The sequence below is a fragment of the Erythrolamprus reginae genome, chromosome 1, assembly GCF_031021105.1.
Source record: "Erythrolamprus reginae isolate rEryReg1 chromosome 1, rEryReg1.hap1, whole genome shotgun sequence".
Lineage (NCBI taxonomy): Eukaryota > Metazoa > Chordata > Lepidosauria > Squamata > Dipsadidae > Erythrolamprus > Erythrolamprus reginae.
The window spans coordinates 317,619,386-317,645,112 of NC_091950.1; the positions used below are offsets into that span (position 1 = coordinate 317,619,386).

The 25,727-nt window shown below is 41.2% G+C and overlaps 1 protein-coding gene across 6 annotated transcripts in view; it reads right to left on the reverse strand.

Moving 5' to 3' along the window:
- Positions 1-25,727, reverse strand: part of HIVEP2 (HIVEP zinc finger 2) — a 180,107-nt gene that overhangs the window by 65,123 nt on the left and 89,257 nt on the right. For 5 of the 6 annotated variants that reach the window (XM_070733644.1, XM_070733641.1, XM_070733642.1 and 2 more), the window contains one exon: positions 4,333-4,429. The gene's annotated coding sequence lies outside the window, so the exon portion shown is untranslated. Of the gene's footprint in view, positions 1-1,069; positions 1,100-4,332; positions 4,430-25,727 lie in introns of those variants that run through there. The other variant, XM_070733646.1, reaches the window with a different exon arrangement.

The following is a 25,727-nucleotide window of genomic DNA, read 5'->3' on the forward strand; positions in this document are numbered from 1 at the left end:
CCTAGGTCTACGCATTTACCTACAGTTCGTACAGAGAAAAGGCACTTACCAGAATTCATTTTCAATAAGTGATTTTTTTCTCCATACAACTGAAAAAATTCCTGCAATTCCGCAAAGCATCTCTGCTGCATGCCAAAGATTTCACTTTAACTCCTTGAGTCTTAACATAAGGTGGCAAAAACTTCTCTCTAAAACTCAGGCGATCATCAAGCTATAGTTAGACAAAAATCTGACTAAGGAAAAGGCCATTTCTTATGTTCTTTCATATATTCTAGTCACTAGATATTAATAATCACACAAGAAGATGCATTCTCCGGCAGAATGAAAATACATAATTCAAGCTAAAATTCAGTGAAGTCTATATAATATAAAAATGTACCTTTGATTTTTGTTGGGCATGGAAAATACTTGTGATGATGGGCACAAAATAATACCCCACTGAGTTACTCCATTAGTGTCTAACTTACAGGCTCAGTGTAATATAGGTTTGGCTTTAGTTTATGCTTCTCTTTAATCAGCAGTGCCTGTATCATATATCAGGGCTAAGCTTTTTGAACATATTCATTTTTTCTCAGTGGAAAAGATTGCATAACCATAACTGCCTCACTGGAGATTAAACCTCTGTTTTCCAAAGCCCAGCAGTATCCATTATATCAACGCTACCTCGAGAACCTAAATTAGCCCTATCAAATGCATGCATATGCTTGCCTCTTGGATGAGTTATAATACATGCCATTAGTGGACTACTCATTATCATTCATAGTTTTCTAAAGATATAATAGTTCCATCTCTATGAGGCTCAATTCACAGAAAGACCACAACTCAAACACTAATGAAAGCTGAAATATTTTGTTCAAACCCTTTTTGTATGTCGTTCCACTATAATAGGTCTGCCAGCCCAGCCCTGCCAGCCTCGCATTTGTCCCTAATCTTGCACATTATCATTAACCCCATTGATTTTTCGGCCTGTGCCATTTCAGGAAGTTTAAACATGATAGGGGCTGGATTACATCCCTGAAAATAACAGCCTTGTGTGTTTGTTTACATTTTTTTTCCAAATAGTACTCACTTGCTGTTACGGCATGAATTTAAATATCCAGTCCCTAAGAACAATGTGCACTCTCAGAAGGAGAGGTAGCATCGCCTCTGTTATCTTTTTCAGACAATCACTACAGCAACCAAGGGCAGGATGCAATGCCTAGATAGGATGGTAATATGTTTTGTATTCTTTCCCTTCATAGAAAGCTTAGAACTACGTTGCCTAAAACACAATCTAAGTATTGCCCACAAGATCATATGCTGCAAAGTTCTACCTGTCAATGACTACTTCAGCTTCAATCGCAACAACACAAGAGCACGCAACAGATTTAAACTTAATATTAACCGCTCCAAACTTGACTGAAAAAATATGACTTCAGCAACCGAGTTGTCGAAGTGTGGAACTCATTACCTGACTCAGTAGTGTCAACCCCTAACCCCCAACATTTTTCCCTTAGAATATCCACGATTGACCTCCCCAGGTTCCTTAGAGGCCAGTAAGGGGCGTGCATAAGTGCACCAGTGTGCCTTCGTCCCCTGTCCAATTGTCTCTCCTTATGTCATTTATCTTCCTTTCAAATATTTTCACTTATACTTTTATATCTTTTCTTCTATTATTTTCTTTATTTATATTATTACATATCTATTCTCTTCAATGTGTATTATGTACAGTGATCCCCCGGTTATTGCGTTCCCGATCATTGCGAACAGGCTAATTTGCGATTTTTGAACCCGGAAGTCAAAACACCATCTGCACATGCATGCCCTTTTTTTCTATGGGCACGCATGCGTAGATGGCGCCGGGCAGATCAGCTGCTGGGCGGCTTCCCTAGGTCTTCCCCCTCTTGGCGGGCATCAGCGAGGAGTTTCCCCACCGCCCACGCAAACTCCTCGCTGCTGCCGCTTCGCTCGGGCCGCTTCCCAGCTGAGTACTCAGCTGGGAAGTGGCCCGAGCGAACGGCTTGTCCGCAGCCTGCCCACGGCGTTCGCTCCCCCTCTTGCTGGCGGGAGGGCGAGAAGCCCTCCCCAGCACCCGCTCGCCCACCCTTCGCCGCTCGCCCGCCCTTCGCCCGGCCACCCGCCGTTCGCTCGCTGCTCACCCGGGTTCGGGGGGGTGCTGGCAAGCCGCCCATGCCGGCGGCGACGTTTTAAAACAGCCGCGCGGCTTTCCAATGAGTCCCGAAGACAAACGCGGAAGTTTGACGTTTGTCTTCGTGACTCATTGGAAAGCCGCGTGGCTGTTTTAAAACGTCACCGCCGGCATGGGCGGCTTCCTAGCAGCCCCCCAAACCCAGGTTGGGGGTCCGGGGGGGTGCTGGCAAGCCGCCCATGCCGGCGGCGACGTTTTAAAACAGCCGCGCGGCTTTCTAATGAGTCCCGAAGACAAACGCGGAAGTTTGACGTTTGTCTTTGGGACTCATTGGAAAGCCGCGCAGCTGTTTTAAAACGTCACCGCCGGCATGGGCGGTTTCCTAGCAGCCCCCCAAACCCGGGTTGGGGGTCCGGGGGGGTGCTGGCAAGCCGCCCATGCCGGCGGCGATGTTTTAAAACAGGAACCCCAATCTTCGGCTCCTCGCTAGCGCTGCGGGAGTAAAAACACCATCTGCGCATGCGCTGATGGTGTTTTTACTTCCGCAGCGCTACTTCGCGAAAACCCGATCATTGCTAGGGGTCCTGGAACGGAACCCTCGCAATGATCGGGGGATCACTGTATTGGACAAAATAAATAAAATAAAATAAATAAATAAATAAAAATGTGCTCACTCCCCACCCCCACCCTTCCCCAAGATATTCTGAACACTGTTTGGGTGAATGAACCCAAAACACCATATTTATTAGCCATCTGAAGCCAGGCAGGAATAAGCAATCACACAAATTTTAGGGTTTACAGAAAACTATCAGCACATTGCTTGTGCTACTTACTACAGGCTGAAATCTCATGCCAGACATTAAAATATAGGTTCAAAATTTGAAAACAACTCATTATTTTTTAAAAAATAGATTCTCATCTATGAGGAAGCAATTCACAGAGGGGGATGTGTTTGGATTGTAATGGGGTGGGGGAGAGAGAATACATATATGTGTGAATGCAAGCCCAGATTTTTCAAATCATAGTACAGTAGTATGTTTCTGTCAGTCTAACAGATGTTGAATACAGTGTGTTCTTGTGAAATCTGGATGCAACGAGCAATATAGAAAGTATATGGCTGTGCTAAATAAAATTAGGAAGAGTTCTGAAGACATTCTCATCAAAAACATCTTCATTTTATATATTAAAAATAATATTTCCTGATAATGCAAAATATACCACTACATTTTTAAAACAGCACATTTTTTGGTAATTTGTGAGAAGATAACCTGCACAATTATAACATTATATTCTGCCAAATTCAGGACTAAATCCACTGCCTGCAGGCTATGTTGGTTTAACTGGAGACAAACCATCTCCAGTTCAACCCTAAGAAGATGTTTGAACTGCTCAGATTTGACAATATTCCATCTTCGATCTTAAATGGGGTAACATTTCTCTCTTCCTGGGTATCACATGCTACTTTATTACTTATAACTAAACCAAAAGAAAGATTATAAGCAGAGCAAAATCAGCCATTAAAGCAGAATGACAGCAGATGCTTTAGCCTGTCTCAGACATTACAGAAAATTCGGGTTTCCTGCTCTATTAATGTTTGATGAGCCATATTTTCTCACAATCTTTATTTTTATACTGGAAAGGGCTATAAAGATCACTTGATTCTAACCTTAAACTGACCTCAATTTTCATAATGCTCAATTTGTGAAAATTACAAATTTGCTTAGGTTTCATTCTTTTCAGAAGGATACAAACTGAATCATCACCTTGTGATTCTGACATACTCTATGTGACTTAACTAGCCATTAAAGAAACCACATTTTTCCCAGTCACAGTGAACTCTTTCTTGTTTCATAGTGCAAGTTTTTCATCTTCACCTCATTAGTAAAAGCCTGCGGTAGAGAGGGCAGGAGGGGCTTTTTCTGTTCCTTCAGAATTTACAAAAATTGAAAAAAATCTACACATAAGTATTACACACCAAAAGAAAAAAGTAAGAATGCCCAAAACATTCTGTTTTGTAATAGGTTTCTGCTGCAACTGAAAAATATCAGAGATGGTTTGTTTCCTGAATAGGTTCATTAACTAATCATCACTGTACTGTACATACAGATATAAATTCATAATCAGAAAGCCTATTTAAAGGAAAACTTTGTTCTGCAGATAGATCAACAAGATCAAGTAACAGGTGGACAGTGTAACATTCTTACCTCTGTTGGTATCTGAGATGCAAGTGAATAATGGTCCTAAGTAAAACTATTTGGTTCATAAATCCAGTTCAAAATGGGTCTTTATAATCTTCTGCACCTATTTTAGGAAACATAATATTTGAAAAATTATCAGTAAATACCCTAACAACAAGTATATTATAGGCTTTATTGTTGAATTCCTATGTGGATTTTAAAAGGAAATTTCATAAAGAAAGTAGAATTCCCTCGTCAGATTTAATTTATGATGTAAATTTACAATACCTTTACAATATATAAACCTAACAATTTATTGTGCATATCTACATTATATTACATTATGGTACAATATCAAACTTCTTCCTAAACTTGCATGATTGCCAACTGGCAACAATCTATATTCCCTTGCTCTTAAAACAGAAACATTATACTGTATATTTTTGAATATATATTGAATTCCAAAAATGCATGCTGGCACATTGCAAATTTACAATTATTATAAAAATCTTTCATGGCAAGAATGTGTAGGAAGGATTGATTCAGGTCTAACATGGATTCACAGTTCCTGATCAAATATGAAAAAAAGTTTTGCATACACTTAATACAACTCCCCCCGGAGATCAGAACTGCCCCTACTCTTCCTGCCTTCCGTAAACTCCTCAAAACCCACCTTTGCCGTCAGGCATGGGGAAACTAAACATCTTCCCCTGGGCACGTTGAATTTATATATGGTATGCTTGTGTGTGTGTTTGTTGTATAGGGGTTTTTCTTAAATTTATAATATTTTAATTAATTGGATTATGTATTGGATTGTCTTTTCACTTGTTGTGAGCCGCCCCGAGTTTTCGGAGAGGGGCGGCATACAAATCCAAATAATAAATAAATAAATAAATAAATAAATTTAGGTATTTATATTTGTCCAAATTTGTAGTGCTATTTACAGATTAAAAACATGTCTAAAATTGGGGAAGGTATATCCAGAAAAGTTATTAGGAGGAATGCATACAAAATAGACTTTTATTAAAGAAAAATGCACAAAAGTCAGAAATACGTACAGCAGTTTAAATAAACAGTGTGATAATATTTATTTATTTATATGTGTGTTTGTTTGTTTGTTTGTTTGTTTGTTAGCTTTGTATGCCGCCCCTCTCCGTAGACTCGGGGCGGCTCACAGCAACAATAAAACAATGTACAACAAATCTAATAATTAAAAAAAACACTAAAAACCCCATTATTAAAAGCAAACATACACACAACCATACCATGCATAAACTGTAGAGGGGGAGATTTTAGAACTGTAAAAAATATGATTTATAAAGGCCTAATATGTAAGAGTGCCCCAGACCCAATATTTTTCTTTTGAAGAGATCAAGTATACAATGAATTAATCTCTGACAGGATAAGTGCAGCTTGATTACTTTATACCAATTAATTTTTTTCAAAGTGTCATTAAATCTGAAGTAAAACAAAGTGCTGCCTTTTGAAAGAGCTGAAGTGTGACAAATCAAGGCTTTATTCTGCAGCATCTAATGCAGGAATTAGTTCATAGACAAGTACATATTTGCTGTTTTGTTGATCTGTCATTAGCAATTGATTCAACAAACAATACTGGACTATGGGATAAACTCCAAATGTTCAAACATGACTCCTTCCAATCCAGAAATTTTACAATAGAACAAGCAGTTGGCAATGCCAATTAACTGACAAAAAGAATAATGATAATTAAACTCAGTATTTCTTGGTATCCATTTCGTATTCTAATTTTTATTTAATAAATTAAAGGATAGGATTATTTGAATAAACTAGGGGCTCTAAAATAATGTTTTAAGATGTTACGCCAATATGTCATCTAGTATTGCTATTGATGGCTGTCATCAATTTCTGTTAGAACGAACAAAGAGTTTTTTTTATTTAAAAAGAGTGAATAATATATCTGATCCTGTTTCTGTCAATACCAGTACTACAGTAGATGAAGAAAAGTGACTGAGCTCATTTGTCTTCTGAAATCCAGATGAGTTTTTCTTTTTCACAGACTTGTTTTTATTTAAATAGATGAAAGACCAAAATCAGAGAAGGGTTATTCTAAAAAGTTAGAGTGTCCAATATATCTATAACTACAGTACTTTGGGAATAAAAAAATAAAATATTCTATTCAAAATAATATTAACTATTTTGGAAATGTTAGGTTCACATTCTCAGATGCTATGGATATTTGTTTATTGGTATCCCACCTTTATTATTTTTATAAATAATTCAAGTTGGCAAAATATCCAATATATCTTCCTCTTCCTGTTTTACCCACAGCACCACCTCTATGGAGTGAGTTGGGCTGAGAAAGTGACCGGCCCAAGGTCACTCAGCTGGCTTTCATGCCATCTCCAAATGAGATGTTGGATCCACCCCGAGTCTTCGGAGAGGGGCGGCATACAAATCCAAGTAATAAATAAAATAAATAAATCAGTACTAATAATCAGTGTTAGCATTCTTTGAATATCTATTTTGGGGGGATCATTCTGAGGACCTCCAGATCATCATCTATCCTACTGAAAAGACATTTTTATAAAAGTTAAGCCTCTCTATGACACAAAGGAAATATTCTTATGTTAAACAGTATAATACACAGATTGATATTTACATTTTATTGTTTGCTTTTGCAGATATTATTGCAAATACTGTAGATCGTAAGACTTTGCTTACCCCCAAGCACAGCTCAGTATGAATTAACCAATATAAATAAATTTGTCTTCAGATTCATTTTTAATCTTTATTTATATATTTATATTTAAATAGAATATTAGCTGGACTAAAATGTATTAAACAAAAATCTTTAATAAACAAGCTATAAATAAACCCATTCTGAAAATGCCAAGCATCATTTATATGCTGCTGCTCATAAAGTCAGATCTTTTATTCCGGCCAAAGGCTAAATTAGAAAGTGCACATCCTCTTAACTCATAGACTTCAGCAAATACAGCAATTTAGATGCCACCAGCTGGGCTTCATGCCCCAACTAGCCAGGCTTGATTTGCAACGACAGCTGGATGGTTATTGCTCCATCCACATTTACACAGAGGGTAAAATATATATAGAGAGAGTTGGTACTCCAAACTATAATGCATTATGGTATGCAAACTGCTCTACCTAGCCAGCACAACTCTCTTTTATAATTTAAATTGTTTTAAAAATGTAAAGAAAAGAGATGAGATTGATGCTGATCAAAATAAAACAATTTTGACAAATTGCCCATGCCACTCAAAATACTGAAAACCAAATACAATGGTACCTCTAGTTAAGAGTGCTTCTACTTAAGAACTTTTCTAGATAACAACTGGGTGTTCAAGATTTTTTTGCCTCTTCTTAAGAACCATTTTCTACTTAAGAACCCGAGCTTTTCTTTCCTAATGGGTTTGCACGCATTATTTGCTTTTGCATTGATTCCTATGAAAAATTGCTTCTTCTTGAGAACGTTCCTACTTAAGAACCTGGTCATGAAACGAATTAAGTTCTTAAATAGAGGTACCACTCTACTGATAAACAGTTGCAATTCTGCATAATACAGGTTAGATATAATCTATGCAAATAGACCTTTGTAATACAGCTGTATTACATAATGTGTAATACAATGTTCTCAAAGCACCTTATAAATTATAATTTTTAAAAATGAAAGGAATCCCTGAGGATTTTATTCCGCTAGTCATTGCTGATTATAAGGAGCAGTACACATCTGTTTCAAGGCTACTGAGCTAATGCAGCCCAAAGACATTTCTATGGTCATGTGGCCAGCATGACATCAAAGAGTGCTGTTACCTTGCCACAAAGTGGTACCTATTTATCTACTTGCATTCGTATACTTTCAAACTGCTAGGTTGGCAGGGGCTAGGGCATGAAGCACTAAGCCACCCTGCCACTCATCCTTTAATAGACTGCTCAAAAAAATAAAGGGAACACTCAAATAACACATCCTAGATCTGAATGAATGAAATATTTTCACTGAATACTTTGTTCTGTACAAAATTGAATGTGCACAACAGCATGTGAAATTGATTGTCAATCAGTGTTGCTTCCTAAGTGGGCAGTTTGATTTCACAGAAGTTTGGTTTACTTGGAGTTACATTGTGTTGTTTAAGTGTTCCCTTTATTTTTTTGAACAGTGTATAAATTTCATGCTTCCGTTAAAAATTGCATAGGGATACCTATTTTGAATATAAAGGATATAATTAAAAAAAACTCAAAAGCACATTTAGGGAAAAGAAACAGCTGTACTTATCCGATCCAAGCAAATGAGAGCACCAAAGCCTCTCAATAAATCTTTTTGCCAGAAGCAAATTCTGGCTAAAAGCAGAGAATTCCAGAATGTTGAAGCGCCCCTTTGAAATGTAAGACTAGAGCAGAGGACCTCCCAATAATCTTAAAAGCCAGGCAATTTCATATTTAAAAAAACATTAATTTTGGAGTATTCTGGTTTCAAGCTTTTGGACAGCACAGTAAAAGTAGCCTCTTGGGGAGAGTTGCCTCTCTGTTGTCATGGGTAGTTTAGTGGCAGATGGAATATAACTCTGCCATCTGTCACTATAGTCAGATTTGACTACTCTAGGAATGGGTTTAGATAAAGCTCTACTCCTAACCTAGTTCCTTAACATCTAACATAAATGTCACAGACTAATGCAATATTGACAAATTCTCCAGGAATTTAATTCATCCTAAAGATTTTGTAATCCAGATTTCAACATTATATGGAACAACTGCAAGACACACAAATGGGTTTCAGAAGCAGGGGCAACTGAGATCAAATTGCTAGCATCTGATGGAAAAGAGAAAGCAAGGGAGTTTCAGAAAATGCCTATTTGTCCTTTATTGATAATCCAAACTCTTGACTGTACAGACCACAACAAACTATGCATTTCAAATATGGACATATCAAGCCATTTTTCTGCCTAAATAGGAATTTGCATGGACATCAAGAAGCAATATTGAGCAAGTAAATGGCTGAAATTAATATGAAGACTACCATATTTTTTGGAGTATAAGATACACCTTTCCCCCTCCTAAAAGAGGCTGAAAATTTGGATACTCCAAATGTAGCTTTTTCAAAGCTTTTTCCCCCCCACCCCTAAAAAGGTGTTAACAATCTTCCCAGCTTGCAGGATTTTTTCATTGCTACCCGGAAGAGGTTTTTAGAAAAATAGTAATAGAAAAAGAAGTATTACTGATAACATAAGTAAGAACCTAAAAGAAGCTTTTCCTGGCAATCTTGCATAAATATTGCATTAATCTTGCATAAATATTATCTACAAAATCACAAACTAATTGAACAACACATGGGAATTGTATGCTAAGAAAAAAAGCATAACAGTAAAGATTATAAAGTACTACCACCTATGTACTGGAAAAAGAAACTCTGAAAAATCTATATAACAATGAAATACCATAGAATATAAATGTGATACGTGGATTCAATGGGATTAGCATTCTCCAATTTTAAGTGATATACTGTATATTTACTGCATCAGAAGAGAACCAAATTAAATTGTAATCCACTTTCTCTAAGGACAATCTTTATTTAAAGTGAAGAGTAAGAGTAACAATACAAATCATATATAACACTTAGATGAAACAGAAGGCAAATAAATAACTGAATTCTCATTAACAAGTAATAGCTATATTGTTTTCAAAATGCATGAAAAAGACTAGCCAAATCCCCTACATACCCTCATGAGATATTCTTTAAAAAATCAACCCAAGGAGAAAATTGCTGTGTAAGGAGCTAAAAATACCCTTAGTGAAAGCATGGCACAAACTATTTATGAAAGAGAGAACTGCAAAATGTGATATCAATAAGCATTAAGCTGCCAATACCTAATACAGTATAGCCCTCTGTGTTAGTGACCATAAAATGTACCAAATAACCCAAATTATTATATTATCTGTAAATTTCTAGTAGTTTGATAAATTTTTCCATGTTATTTTTCTATGAATTCAATAATTAGTATGCTCTATAGACATAAAATATAAATAGCTTAGCGATCATGTGAAGTTATGACAGCACTGAAAAGGTGATTTACAACTTGTCTTTGCACTTACAAACAGTACAGTGCTCTTTGATAATCAATGTATAATTACTATGGGCGCAGTGCGTCCCACATGATTGCCATTTGCAAGGTGAAGTCAATGGGAAAGTTAGCAGGGAAGGTGATATATAATGATCAAGTGATATCTGGTTTAATGGTTGCACCGTTTAATAATGAATTTTCCAATCCCAACCTGTAGCCACTGGCGGCTTGATTCTGATTATTGTCAGTATATCTAAGGATAGTAAATTCCACAGCGAAACGTACACTAATACTGCTGCTATTTTGACATTGCATTTAATGAACAATTTTAAAAAATCAAATGCATGAAATGTGTTTATTCTATAAAGGTTTGATTTCTGAAATCTGAATGTTATTTGAAATAAAACAAGTGTTTTAGTCTTAAATTATGATGAGTAAAGAAAGGGTTGCTAAGTAGTTGCAGGATTATTATTAACCCATGTGTGCAACTTGGTTTAATAAATCTCACAAAATTTTGCTTTCATACAAAATTGCTATGAATTCTTAGCTCAGTTCCTCTCTGGTTGATTATACCATTTTGTAGATTCTTCACTGCTGACAGTTGCTTGAGAGAAAAACAAACGGAAATCAAGATTTCCTAATTACATAATAACATTTTCTCATTGTTTTCAACTCACTTCAGCTTCTGATTAATATTTTGATCAAGCGCACAAGCAATGCAGAGCTGCAAGTTTAAAAGGTTGTTATTTTAGGAGTCTCATGTTATTTTGGAAGCACATAAACACATTTGGGGAACTGAAATACTGCAGACAACTAGCAATTCATGGCAAATTTCTAGGCATCTGAACTAGAGCTTGGGACTCTTTCTAGGCTTGAAAACATAAAACAGTTTAACCTCTACTCTTATTCAAACAGGAATTTGTTCATTGTTTATTTTTTTGGAATCAACCCAAACTTTATTTTATACTGGCATACATAGTCTTATTTTGAGCATAGTAATTCAAGAATGGGATGTGGTGCTCAGCAACTAAGATGCTGAGCTTGTCGATCAGAAGGTCGGCAGTTCATCAGTTTGAATCCCTAGCACCACGAAACGGAATGAACCCCCATTTTTTGGCCCAGCTTCTGCCAATCTAGCAGTTCAAAAGCACATAAAAAATGCAAGTAGAAAAATAAGGACCACTTTGGTGGGAAGGTAAAAACCAGTGGTGGGTTGCTCCCAGTTCGGGCCGCTTCTTAGAACTGGTAGTGCTGGCGATGGGAGGCTCCGCCCACCCACCCGGAATGCTTCTGCACATGGGCAAGTGTGCATGCAAACTGGTGGCAAAATTATTTACAGCCCAACATGGTATCAGCACTCCGTGCACCTTTGGTATTTCGCCATGCCAGCCACATGACGATGGAGATGGCTTCAAACAGTGCTGGATCTTCAGCTTAGAAACGGAAGTGAGCACCATCCCTAGAGCCAGAAACAACTAGCACCTTAACTTAAGTCAAGAGTGGCCATGATACACCTCTGAGGTGTATCATGGCCATCGCAAAAATGTGGAAGTCCGGAGGTGGGGTTTCCCATGGAGGGGAGGCTCAGGGGAATCCCACCAGCGTGAAAATGGGCGCTTCGACTGGCAAAATGGGTGAATTTTGGGCTTGCATGCATTAATCGACTGGCAAAATTCACCCATTTTGCCAGTCGAAGTGCCTGTTTTCGTGCTGGTGGGATTCCCCTGAGTCTCCCCTCCATGGGAAACCCCACCTCCACACTTCCGCATTTTTGCGATGGCCATGATACACCTCAGAGAAAAAGAAGAATTCACAAAACATGATAATTTCCAAACAATAATATATTGTTAGACATTAAGCCAATCAAACTGTCAAAGATGAGTGGACCTATTTTCCCCCCGAACTTAGACATTTTTTCATTTTGATAAAAGGCTAGAGGTCCAAATAAAAGTTCAGAATAATTGCTTGCTTAAGGCATTTGGGAAACTACGTATTTTGTCTTTTTATTACATGTTTATTGACACTAACATTACGAACAGCTGCTTATGTAAATTATCTTTCTTTTATGGATCAGATCCCAGATAACCTAAGATGCAAAATGGCTAGCTTAGCTATTTGTTTGTTCATTTTAATATTGTTATTATCTTACTGTTTCAATCTTTTATAATATTGTAGGTTGTCTAGGGTTTCATGACAGTGAGATGGGCAGCAAACAAATTTAATAAAGAAATAATAAATAAAATGATATCTTTCTATACTGTAGGACTTTGAACATTATGTAATTTATGGCAGATGCATATCAGAGAAAGTGCTAGGAAATTCTAATCAGCTAGCCGCCCCTCCCCCCAGTACATTTTCAGTTAGATTCAAAGGACATTTTTTGCCTTTACATACACATAAGTAGACAAAACAGGATACTTATGCAAATCATTTTTGCCAAAAATATTAAACCCAAATTTAAAATCTAAAACCAGATACATAAACTTCAGTTATCTCTGCGTAACAATATATCACGTGATCATGAACAACAAAGGTCTTTCAGATCAGCATATACTGGTATATGAAACTGTGAAAGAATTAATTAATACAGCTTCCTGAATATCAAACAAATTGTTATAATAAAGGTGGTGGAAGAGTCTTATTAATATTTACCAATGTAAGCATTGCCCTTTGCAAAAGAAGAAGAAGCTACCTAAGTTTTAAATTTCAGTGGGAGAAATATCCTACAAAAATTTATCATTTTATTGCAGTATTTTTCAAGTACCTCTTACATGCATATAGTACAGTTGACTCTTTATTATTAAGAAAAGATAACTCAAGATTTCTGTTTCATTAAATTGTTAAAATCTCTACAAGAGGAAGAAGATTCCAGGTGTTAAAAAAACCTTTCTCATTACTAAAATACAGTGATACCTTGTCTTAAGAAGTTAATTGGTTCCAGGACGAGGTTAGTAAGGTGAAAAGTTCGTAAGACAAAACAATGTTTCCCATAGGAATCAATGGAAAAGCGATTAATGCATGCAAGCTCAAAATTCACCCATTTTGCCAGTCGAAGCGCCCGTTTTCACGCTGGTGGGATTCCCCTGAGGCTCCCCTCCATGGGAAACCCCACCTCCGGACTTCCACATTTTTGCGATGCTTCAGGGGAATCCCAGCAGGGGAATCCCAGCATCGCAAAAACGGGCGCTTCACTTCGTATCTCGAAAAGTTCATATGACGAGGGGTTCGTAAGATGAGGTATCACTGTACAGTCTTTTTTCATATGGTGTATCCCTATAATGTTTCTTAAAACATAAAAGTAAATTATAAGAGAAAAATGACATCTCTGAGTAATCCTTTCTAATTATCTGATGGGGCTGGGATACTTGTGGCACATCCAATATATCATAAAAGTGAACTTCATTTCAACAGCTCAGAAGGAATACAGTACAGTGATCCCCCGCTCGTTGCGAGGGTTCCGTTCCAGGACCCCCCGCAACGAGCGGGTTTTCGCGAAGTAGCGCTGCGGAAGTAAAAACACCATCTGCGCATGTGCAGATGGTGTTTTTACTCCCACAGCGCTAGCGAGGAGCCGAAGATTGGGGGCGGCGCGGCTGTTTACCGCCGGCATGGAGGGCTTCCTAGCAGCCCCCCAAACCCGGGTTGGGGGTCCTGGGGGCGCTGGCTCTCGGCGCTTTCGAGCTGAGTCCGGGAGCGAATTCGCTCCCGGACTCAGCTCAAAAGCGCCGATAGCAAGCGGCAAGGAACGGCTTGTCCATGCCGTTCATTCTCGCCGCTTTCGAGCTGAGTCCGGGAGCAAATTCGCTCCCGGACTCAGCTCGAAAGCGCCGAGAACGAACGGCAAGGAACGGCTTGTCCACGCCGTTCATTCTCGCCGCTTTCGAGCTGAGTCCGGGAGCAAATTCGCTCCCGGACTCAGCTCGAAAGCGCCGAGAACGAACGGCAAGGAACGGCTTGTCCACGCCGTTCATTCTCGCCGCTTTCGAGCTGAGTCCGGGAGCAAATTCGCTCCCGGACTCAGCTCGAAAGCGCCGAGAACGAACGGCAAGGAACGGCTTGTCCACGCCGTTCATTCTCGCCGCTTTCGAGCTGAGTCCGGGAGCAAATTCACTCCCGGACTCAGCTCGAAAGCGCCGAGAACGAACGGCAAGGAACGGCTTGTCCACGCCGTTCATTCTCGCCGCTTTCGAGCTGAGTCCGGGAGCGAATTCGCTCCCGGACTCAGCTCGAAAGCGGCGAGAATGAACGGCGTGGGCGGGCGAAGGGCGGGTGGCAGCGAGGAGTTTGCGTGGGCGGTGGGGAAACTCCTCGCTGACGCCAGCAAGAGGGGGAAGACTCAGGGAAGCCGCCCAGCAGCTGATCTCCCGGTTGCCATCTACGCATGCGTGCCCACGGGCACGCATGCGTAGATGGTATTTTGACTTCCGGGTTGAAAAATAGCGAAGTACCCTGTTCGCAATGGTTGGGGACGCAATAAACGGGGGATCACTGTATTGCAGAAATAAATGAAGAAGCAACCTTCTCAAATAAACCATAGAGATACATATTTTGCTGGATTAATTTTTGTAGATTGTATCAGCCAAAAGAAAAATAACAAGAATTATGTTTATTTTGCATTGATCTATTTATTTACACGAGGCTCCACCCACACCACCAGAGGCCATCATTTTCTTTTTTTAACCCTCTGTGCCTGTGCAAAGCCTTCTGCACATGCACAGAGGGTGAAAAGGCGCATGAACAAGAGAGAGAGTGAAGCGTGCACTTCCAAACCGGTAGGAAAGGTAAATAGATTTCACTGCTGTTTCATTCCCCTAACTGAATTCATTTGCTTCTCTTCATTGTAGTAGCTCAGGGCTGGGACAGTACAGTACAAAGCAGAGCGATCTGGGGTGCTTTGTCTGTAGTTTCCGTTTCTAGAGAAGTTGTGCAATGCTGAAACAATGGTTCTCCTATTGGGCTACTGTTTCATGCTAACTCACTGTACAGCTGATGATTGATGATGGGTCAAGAGGCCAGCAGACTTTGGGTGCATAACGCTTAATGCTTTATCAAAAATGGCAAGGGGCCATGTACTACAATAACACAGCAAATACTTCCTTTTACTGTACTGCAGACAAATTCTTTCCTCTTCGCTGGCTGAAACTACAGCTGGGATTCATGTCTTGCAGTTCAGACCAGGCAAAAAAAGCACACACTTCCTACAGGTAGGAAAAAAGAAATGCCGAAAAGCCCCACCCTGTGTTATTACTACACTGATATCTACACTACAAAAGCCAAGTTGAATAAATTAAACCAAATCTTGATAGTTAAACAAAGGTACACAACTTTTTCTGCTTGGCCTTTGAAAGGTACACCACACTCCAAAAACTATGGGTAGGGACAAACATTAATACTAAATTACTTGAAAATACCATTCGAATTTCAGGCAAACTTTTAAATCTTTATTTCTTTTTGTCATATTAAAAATTACAATTTGATAGGACTTTTTAAAAAATTAAAATTTATCTAAGACTTTAGATTAGATTAGATTAGATTTATTGGATTTATATGCCACCCCTCTCCGCAAACTCGGGGCGGCTCACAACAATAATAAAAAACAGTACATAATAACAAATCCAATGCCCACCAATCTAATTACAATTTAAAATTAATAAATTCATAAAACAGTCCCAATATATATAAAAAACAGGCATACAGTCAATCAATCAAATGGCAAAACAACATGGGCAAGGGGGAGATGTTTTAGTTCCCCCATGCCTGACGGCAGAGGTGGGTCTTAAGGAGTTTACGAAAGGCAGGGAGGGTGGGGGCAATCCTAATCTCAGGAGGGAGCTGGTTCCAGAGGGTTGGGGCCCCCACAGAGAAGGCTCTTCCCCTGGGTCCCGCCAGACGGCATTGTTTAGTCGACAGGACCCGAAGAAGGCCGACTCTGTGGGACCTAACCGGTCGCTGGGATTCGTGCGGCAGGAGGCGGTCCCGAAGATATTTTATAGGTCTTCATAAAGACTGGAGCCTTCAGATTATACAATACATTACAATTTTCTCCCTTTTACCATACTACCCCTAAATCAGTATTTTTAATATGCTATAGCCTGGGCTGCGGTTGACATTCAAGCCTATATATGTCTCTTTGAATTCTTGCAAACCCCATTCCATCATCATTAACCAACCAAAAGTCTGGTTTACTTTCAGAATGCAACTCTTCCTAAAGCACTTTTGCTTACATATTTTAAAAATATGATTTCAGAGCCCTAAGAAAAGTCAAGATAATCACATAAATATTTGTTGTGAAAAGTAATGAAACAAGAGGTTTTAAAAAAATATCTTTATTGAATATTTACATTTAAAACAACAAAAACAAAGACAAAAGACCCAAGAGTTTTATGGTGTTAAAATTTTAACTTATGGACTCTTTGTTGATTTCTGCCTGTTTACTTAGCTCCTACATCTCCATTTAATATCAGCGAGTAGGCAATCATTTAGAGTTCTCATAAAAGAAACTGAAAAGTGAAAATCACCTAACACAACTTATAACAATTAGAAAGCTGATGCAGTGGCATTGAAGGAAGAAAAAAAGGATATTTTTTGTCTATAGCCACTACATCTGCTAAAAACTTCTAAGACAGCTGTTGGAGTCCAAATAGTTAGGAAAGGCTTCCTAATGCCATGAGCAGCAAAAGAACAATAAAATAACAGAGTTGGAAGGGACCTTGGAGGTCTTCTAGTCCAATCCCCTGCTCAAGCAGGAGACCCTATATCAGTGATGGTGAACCTTTTTTGATTCATGTGCCAAAAGGGCATGTGTGCATGCACTAGCGCACACGCATGTGCCCACACTCATTCCCTCTTGCCCCACGCATGCGAAACCCTCCCCCTACACTGCCCCTGCGTATGCTGAATCCTGGGAAGGTGAAAAAAACGGACAAAGGGAAAACCGGAGGTTCAGAAAAATGGACTTCCAGTTTGCCTGTTCTGCTGTGTTTTGCACTCCAGAGGCTTCAGGGATGTGTGAAAAACTGGATAACCAAAAAAAAGAGTATATAAATAATTAAAATCTTGATTGCGATTACACACTCAAATTAAAATGGAGAAAAATGGAGAGAAAACACAAACTGTTGTCAAATGTAAATATAGTTGCTTTAATGAACCATAACACCACAGAATAAATAGAGTTGAAACGAAATGAAATACAGAGAAATGGATATTGATAAGGAGATTAACGTGTATTAGTAAGTAGGAATTGAAATGGTTGCAAATGAATAAACTGCAAATAAAAAAAATATCCTGCTATATAGCAGGTATCCATTCTAAGTTCTAATACAAAAGTTACTTAATGTATAAAGCATAATGCTTAATTTTGACTTGTTTGTATGTATGTATGTTTTCTTTTTATGTCATTTTGTTTTTATTAATGTAAATAACCAATAAAGATTTTTTTTAAAAAACAAAAACAGCACAATGGGCAAACTAGAAGTCTATTATCCAAACTTCCAGTTTGCCTCTGGGGCTGTTTTTTGCATTCCAGAGCTTCAGGGAAGCCTCTGGAGGGTGAAATGGCCTTTTCCAAGGCCAAAAATCATCTGGCACTTGCTGGATCTGACTTAGGGCACGTCTCACATGCCCTCTGATATGGCGCCGCATGTCACTGATAGCATGGGTGCCATAGGTTTACCATCACTGCCCTATTTCAGGCAAGGAGCTGTCCAATGTTTTAATGAATTTTCCTGAAGTTGCTCATTTCCATTGTGAAATGGTGTCACTTTTTGGGTGTTGGTGGGAAGAAGGCCAACACACCTGTTAGATTTGATTTCCTATACACTTAGAAGATGTGGATAGACTCCTTAGAAAAATTCAGTCTACCCTATGTCCTTTGGACCCAGTTCCTGCTTAATGCCTCCTTCAAATGGAGGAACTATTGCTTGCCCTGAAGGAGCCAGTGATATCTCTTCTCCTGAAAGAAAAAAGTATTGAAATCACTCTCATTGGACTTGTGTCAAAGTTGCCATTTCTAATCAAGATGGCTGAATGAGAAGTGATGGATCAAATTCCAAGTACTTCAAGCATTATGCTCTTTTTATAGAAACAATGGCAAGAATATGTTATAATCTCTATTTCTTCTACGTTCCTTCAGTTTTTGTATGAGATACTTAATTGGATATATTGATTCCAATAGAAAAATAATTTATTAAACTTGTGTTATATGGCAAGTAGCACAATTTGGAATGGAGATCTGCCAGATCAAATCATTCCATACAGAAGAGAAAGAGTATACTATTGTTGTAGCCCAGAAGTCTTATACTAATACAGTGATCCCCCGGTTATTGCGTCCCCGACCATTGCGAATGGGCTACATCGCGATTTTTCAACCCGGAAGTAAAAACACCATCTGCGCATGTGCGCCCTTTTTTCCTATGGCCACACATGCGTAGATGGTGTTCCCCGCCGGGCAGATCAGCTGCTGGGCGGCTTCCCTGGGTCTTTCCCCTCTTGCTGGCGGGAGGGCGAGAAGCCCCCCCCAGCACCCGCTCGCCCTCCGTTCGCCCGCCCTTCGCCCGGCCACCCGCCATTTGCTCGCTGCTCGCCCGGCCACCTGGGTTCGTTTGGCTTCGGGACTCAGTTGGGAAGCGGCACGGGTGTTTTAAAAGGTCTCTGCCGGCATGGGGGGCTTCTTAGCACCCCCCCCAAACCCGGGTTGGGGGTTCGGGGGGGGGGGTAGGAAGCCCCCCATGCCGGCGGAGACCTTTTAAAACACCCGTGCCGCTTCCCAGCTGAGTCCTCAAGCCAAGCGCAGAAGTTAGCCTTGAATCCCGCCGCTTCTGCTGGATACGGGCGATGGGGGGGCGAGCTGCCACAGCCCCTGGCTTCCTCACCGCTCGTCCCACCCACCGCCCGTATCCAGCAGAAGCTGCTGGATTCAAAGTGATTTAGGGAACAGAATGGAGCGTTCCGCGGCGGGGCTGCTAAGGGGGGGGGAGCCGAGCCCAGCCCCGTGACATTCGCTTTCCTGCCACCCGCAGCCGAGTGATCCTGGGCTCCTTCGCAACCTCGGAGAGCTTCCTGGGCATGAAAGCTCACGAAAACCAGGAAGCTCTCTGAGGTTGCGAAGGAGCCCACGATCACTCGGCTGCAGGCGGCAGGAAGGCGAATGCCATGGGGCTGGGCTCGGTTATCCCCTCGGCTCCCCTCCTACCAGCCCCGCCGCGGAAGGCTCCATTCTGTTCCCTGAATGGAGACCGCCGGCCGCTCAATCGGGCCGGCAGGGAACAGAATGGAGCGTTCCGCGGCGGGGCTGGAAGGAGGGGAGCCGAGGACGGAACCGAGCCCAGCCCCGTGGCATTCGCCTTCCTGCCGCCTGCAGCCGAGTGATCGTGGGCTCCTTCGCAACCTCAGAGAGCTTCCTGGTTTTCGTGAGCTTTCATGCCCAGGAAGCTCTCCGAGGTTGCGAAGGAGCCCACGATCACTCGGCTGCAGGCGGCAGGAAGGCGAATGCCACGGGGCTGGGCTCGGTTATCCCCTCGGCTCCCCTCCTACCAGCCCCGCCGCGGAAGGCTCCATTCTGTTCCCTGAATGGAGACCGCCGGCCGCTCAATCGGGCCGGCAGGGAACAGAATGGAGCGTTCCGCGGCGGGGCTGGTAGGAGGGGAGCCGAGGACGGAACCGAGCCCAGCCCCGTGGCATTCGCCTTCCTGCCGCCTGCAGCCGAGTGATCGTGGGCTCCTTCGCAACCTCAGAGAGCTTCCTGGTTTTCGTGAGCTTTCATGCCCAGGAAGCTCTCCGAGGTTGCGAAGGAGCCCAGGATCACTCGGCTGCGGGCGGCAGTAAAGCGAATGTCACGGGGCTGGGCGCTAGCTCTCGCCGCTTTCGAGCTGAGTCCTGAAGCGAATTCGCTTCAGGACTCATCTCGAAAGCCCGCTAGCGAGGAGCCGAAGATTGGGGGCGGCGCGGCTGTTTTAAAACGTCGCCGCCGGCATGGGGGGCTTGCCAGCACCCCCCGGACCCCCAACCCGGGTTTGGGGGGCTGCTAGGAAGCCCCCCATGCCGGCGGCGACGTTTTAAAACAGCCGCGCCGCCCCCAATCTTCGGCTCCTCGCTAGCGCTGCGGAAGTTAAAAACACCATCTGCACATGCGCAGATGGTGTTTTTACTTCCGCAGCGCTACTTCGCGAAAACCCGCTCGTTGCGGGGGGTCCTGGAACGGAACCCTCGCAACGAGCGGGGGATCACTGTACCTTAGTTTTTTGTACTATTTTAATACTCAGTACAAAATGTAAAAGATGGCAAAAGATTTTGGAATTGTAGCAAAATATGTTTTGAGGGCAAGATTATAAGCACAACTCAAATGTAAGTTCTAAGACATTCAGACTGATTAAACACAACCTAAGTGCCATTAAGATTGAACTACAAATGACAGAACAGTTTATATAAAAATCTAGATAGCAGATAGGAATCCAAGATATCTTAATTAAAGGTAATTAATTTTAATTGATAAAAATGTATATACCATAATATTCTCCAATTGAAACAGATTTGAAGAGGCTTCTCACAAAGCTCAAGTATTTGTTTATAAATCTTTGAATTGAAACCAGGAGAAAGCAAAAAGCATGTCACTTAAGGTGAATTATGACTAAAACTGCTAATGTACTCTTGATTTATCCTTTATCCTGATTTCCTATACTTCATTTCTTAAAAATCAAAAGAATAAAATATTCACAATCCTGCAAATTTTTAGCTAATGAGCCCACGCTGGAATCTTTAGAATCAACAAAATATTCTAGAATATTTTATGGGCTCTCTGTAATTTCATACATTATCTGAATCCAAATATTTCAGATACCTTCATCACCAGTACAAAATCTTGGTAATTTTTGCCCAGAATCTTTTGGTATTTATTTATTTATTATTTATTTATTATTTGGATTTGTATGCCGCCCCTCTCCGAAGACTCGGGGCGGCTCACAACAAGTGTAAAACAAATCATAAATAATTCAATTAATTAAAATATTTAAAGATTTAAAAAACCCCATATACTAACAGACACACACACAGGCATACCATGTATAAATTAAATGTGCCCAGGGGGAGATGTTTAGTTCCCCCATGCCTGACGGCAAAGGTGGGTTTTGAGGAGTTTACGGAAGGCAGGAAGAGTAGGGGCAGTTCTGATCTCCGGGGGGAGTTGGTTCCAGAGAGTCGGTGCCACCACAGAGAAGGCTCTCCCCCTGGGGCCCGCCAACTGACATTGTTTAGTTGACGGGACCCGGAGGAGGCCCACTCTGTGGGACCTAATCGGTCACTGGGATTCGTGTGGCAGAAGGCGGTCTCGGAGATATTCTGGTCCAATGCCATGAAGGGCTTTAAAGGTCATAACCAACACTTTGAATTGTGACCGGAAACTGATCGGCAGCCAATGCAGACTGCGGAGTGATGGTGAAACATGGGCATACCTGGGTAAGCCCATGACTGCTCTCGCAGCTGCATTCTGCACGATCTGAAGTTTCCGAACACTTTTCAAAGGTAGCCCCATGTAGAGAGCATTACAGTAGTCGAACCTCGAGGTGATGAGGGCATGAGTGACTGTGAGCAATGAGTCCCGGTCCAGATAGGGCCGCAACTGGTGCACCAGGCGAACCTGGGCAAACGCCCCCCTCGCCACAGCTGAGAGATGGTTTTCTAATGTGAGCTGTGGATCGAGGAGGACGCCCAAGTTGCGGACCCTCTCTGAGGGGGTCAGTAATTCCCCCCCCAGGGTAATGGACGGACAGATGGGATTGTCCTTGGGAGGCAGAACCCACAGCCACTCCGTCTTATCCGGGTTGAGTTTGAGTCTGTTGACACCCATCCAGGCCCCAACAGCCTCCAGGCACCGGCACATCACTTCCACCGCTTTGTTGACTGGGCATGGGGTAGAGATGTAAAGCTGGGTATCATCGGCATATTGATGATACCTCACCCCATGTCCTTGGATGATCTCACCCAGCGGTTTCATGTAGATGTTAAATAGCAAGGGGGAGAGGACCGACCCCTGAGGCACTCCACAAGGGAGAGACCTCGGAGCCGACCTCTGACCCCCCACTAACACCGACTGCGACCGGCCACCATGTCCTCATTTGTACCTTAGAAATGCAACCACCATTCCTCATCACTAGCCAAAAATGACATTTAATGTAAATTTAAAAACTACTTTGATGGGTAGGGACCAGGATTCAATCAAATTAGATGCTTATGTTATAGTCAATGGCATTTTTCCAGCAGGACTGAACTAGATTCAAAATTGCCAAAGCATGCCAAATTTAATACTCCAAAGAACAGTTTGTATTTAAATAAAAATACAACAAATGAAATACTTGGCCATTATTAAGTAATGGCAGGGGGGGCTATCAGGCTGTGCTTTCATCCAATTAAAATAATAAAGGTGGTTTTGATGAACTAGCAATGCTTTTCAATATTTCAAAAAAATTTAAAAATCAACAGTACAGTATTAACAGTGCTTTCCTAAAAGTGCCTTAAGGTTATTTTATAGTAAAGAATCTTCTATGCATTTATCTGGATGCATGTCCTACTGAATTCAACCATTCGGAGAGGGGCGGCATACAAATCCAATAAATTAAATTATTATCTGTTCTCCAATAAGTCAGCAAAGATTTGTAGCTTTAAAAAGGCTATTATCACAGATGAGTCTGGTTAAGTGGGCATATCTGAAAATTGTCACACTGTGTTTGGATTTAACAGGTAGTCCTTCACTTATGACCATAATGGAATCTGCGATCAATCAATCAGAATGGAGTTTGAAGGGAACTTGGAGATCTTCTAGTTCAACCCCTTGCTCAAAGCAGGAAACCCTATACTATTTCAGATGGGTGGTTGTCCAGTCTCTTCTTAAAAACCTCCAGCGATGAAGCACCTACAGCTTCTGACAGTAAGCCCTCCCACTGGTTATTTATTTATTTTATTTATTTATTGGATTTGTAATTGTCTTCACTGTTAGGAAGGGTTTTTTTTATTATTACAAAGTGGTTGTTAAGTAAATTGCTATGGACATATATTGAATCAGTGGCTGTTATGTGAATGTCAAAACTCTTGAGTAGACCCACTGATCAGTAGGAGACATTTTTGTCAAAAACCCGATGTAAATGTCAGGTTTTGGCCAATATATCATAAATCACTGTTACGTGACTGCAAGATGCTACAAATAGCTATAAATGCAGACTATTTTCCAAGCACCTGAAAATGGGGTCACATGACTGCAGGTGATGGGGATGGCTATGGGATATTTAGAACTGGGTCATAAGTGGCTTTTGAATGGGGGGATCCAAAATAATTTATTTATTTATTATTTATTATTTGGATTTGTATGCCGCCCCTCTCCGAAGACTCGGGGCGGCTCACAACAAGTGAAAAACAATCCAATACAATCCAATTAATTAAAATATTATAAATTTAAGAAAATCCCCTATACTAACATACACACATACAGGCATACCATATATAATTGCTAAGCGACTAGTTGTAAGTCAGGAACTAATGTATTCTTATTTGTTACAGATGGTAAGACTACAGAAGTGGAATTCACTTACCTTCCCTACCAGTTCGCAAATACGAGCGAATCACCTCCATGTATACGCATGCCCTTCCGAGCATGCACCCTGCCTCAAAAACGTGCCTAAAAAGCATGGAATAGAGCCGGAGTGCTTGGGTAGGACAACCCACGATTTCCACTACAGGTTCAGGGAAACCGGGCAGAACAGAGGAATACTACCTCTGTAAGATTACGGCTACTGGGATGAAACATCATGAATATAGACACAGACTAGAATATGTTGACAGCAAGAGCAGTCAATCAGTGCAACAGGTTACCCTAGAGCAGTGATGGCAAATCTATGGCACGGGTGCCACCGGTGACATGCAGAGCTATATTTGCTGGCATACGAGTTGTTGCCCTGGCTCAACTCTAATGTGCATGTGTGTGCCAGCTAGCTGATTTTTGGCTCACACAGAGGCTCTTGGGAGGGCATTTTTGGCTTCCAGAGAGCCTCCAGGAGGGTGGGGAGGGCGTTTTTACCCTCCCCTGGCTCCAGGGAAGCCTTTAGAGCCTAGGGAGGGTGAAACATGAGCCTACTGGGCCCACCAGAAGTTGGGAAACATGTCGTTTCCAGCCTCAAGAGGACCTCTGGGGGGCAGGGGAAGCTGTTTTTGCCCTCCCCAAGCATTGAATTATAGGTGTGGGCACTCGCGCATGTGAGATAGCATGCGTGCAAGCTCTTTCGGCACCGGAGGTTGAAAAAAGGTTCACCATCATGGCCTTAGGGAGTACGTTGTTTCCCTGGAAGTTTTCACGCAGAGGCTAGAATATCATTTAGTGGAGAAGGTGTAGTGACCACTGCAGTGTGCAGGGGATTTGACTTGATCACCTCTTAGTTGTCTTTCCACTCTACGATTCAATGAAATGCTCTTAGAGTGGAGAACTTTACCGATCCAACACAATCACCCAAAACTGTGCATAGACGTTTCTTGTATATATGATTCCATACATTGCAATTATTATCCTGAGGACAAGAACATACCTCTGAAGGGCACTGACATTTTTACTAGTGAAGTAATGCCTCTCTAAATCAGTTCTGTAGAGGTTTTATTCATGTTCTGGCAGCTTTGACTGGCCCTATGGAGTAGGCTCATTCATTTCTGAAATCATGTGCCACAAAAACCTACATCACCCCTTTAACTGTATGAAACGATGGTTTTAAATGGAATATACTAAGTAGAATGATTTCATAAGCAAACTAAACTATGGAACATGTGCTAGGTTACTAAAGTAGCAACATGATGTTTTGTCAGTAAACGGTGTTTAAAACCAGAATTTTAATTTTTCAATGTTTACTTGAAACAAAAGACAGTAAGTATGGTAAACCCAAAATCTTTGGGGGGAAGTTCTTTCATGTGTTTGGCTTTGTCCCACGAAGACAATATTGAGAAATAGTAGTGTAAGCTGCTGCCGTTCTGTATAATATGAACTTCATATGCACTTTGTACTTTTTCTGTCTCTTAATGACCAGTCAAGCTGGCAATTACTGTACAGCCAATCTGCTTCTGAATTTGTAATGAAGTAGAGATGTAGCAAACCAGAAATTCAAGCATAAATTCAATATGAGCACAACTATGAATATGAGGTACAGTAAGGACTTTCGACCAAGTAAAAACAGCATTCTTATAATGTCGTATGGGGGAAATGCTTTTAAATCAAGATAGCTAAACTAGTCCCTGTGGTTTTCTTGACAAGATTTCAGAAATAATTGTACCTTGTCTGCTTCCTATGGCTAAGAGAGAGGGGCCAGGCCAAGACTAAGGCAGGACTGGAACTGATGGTCTCTCAGT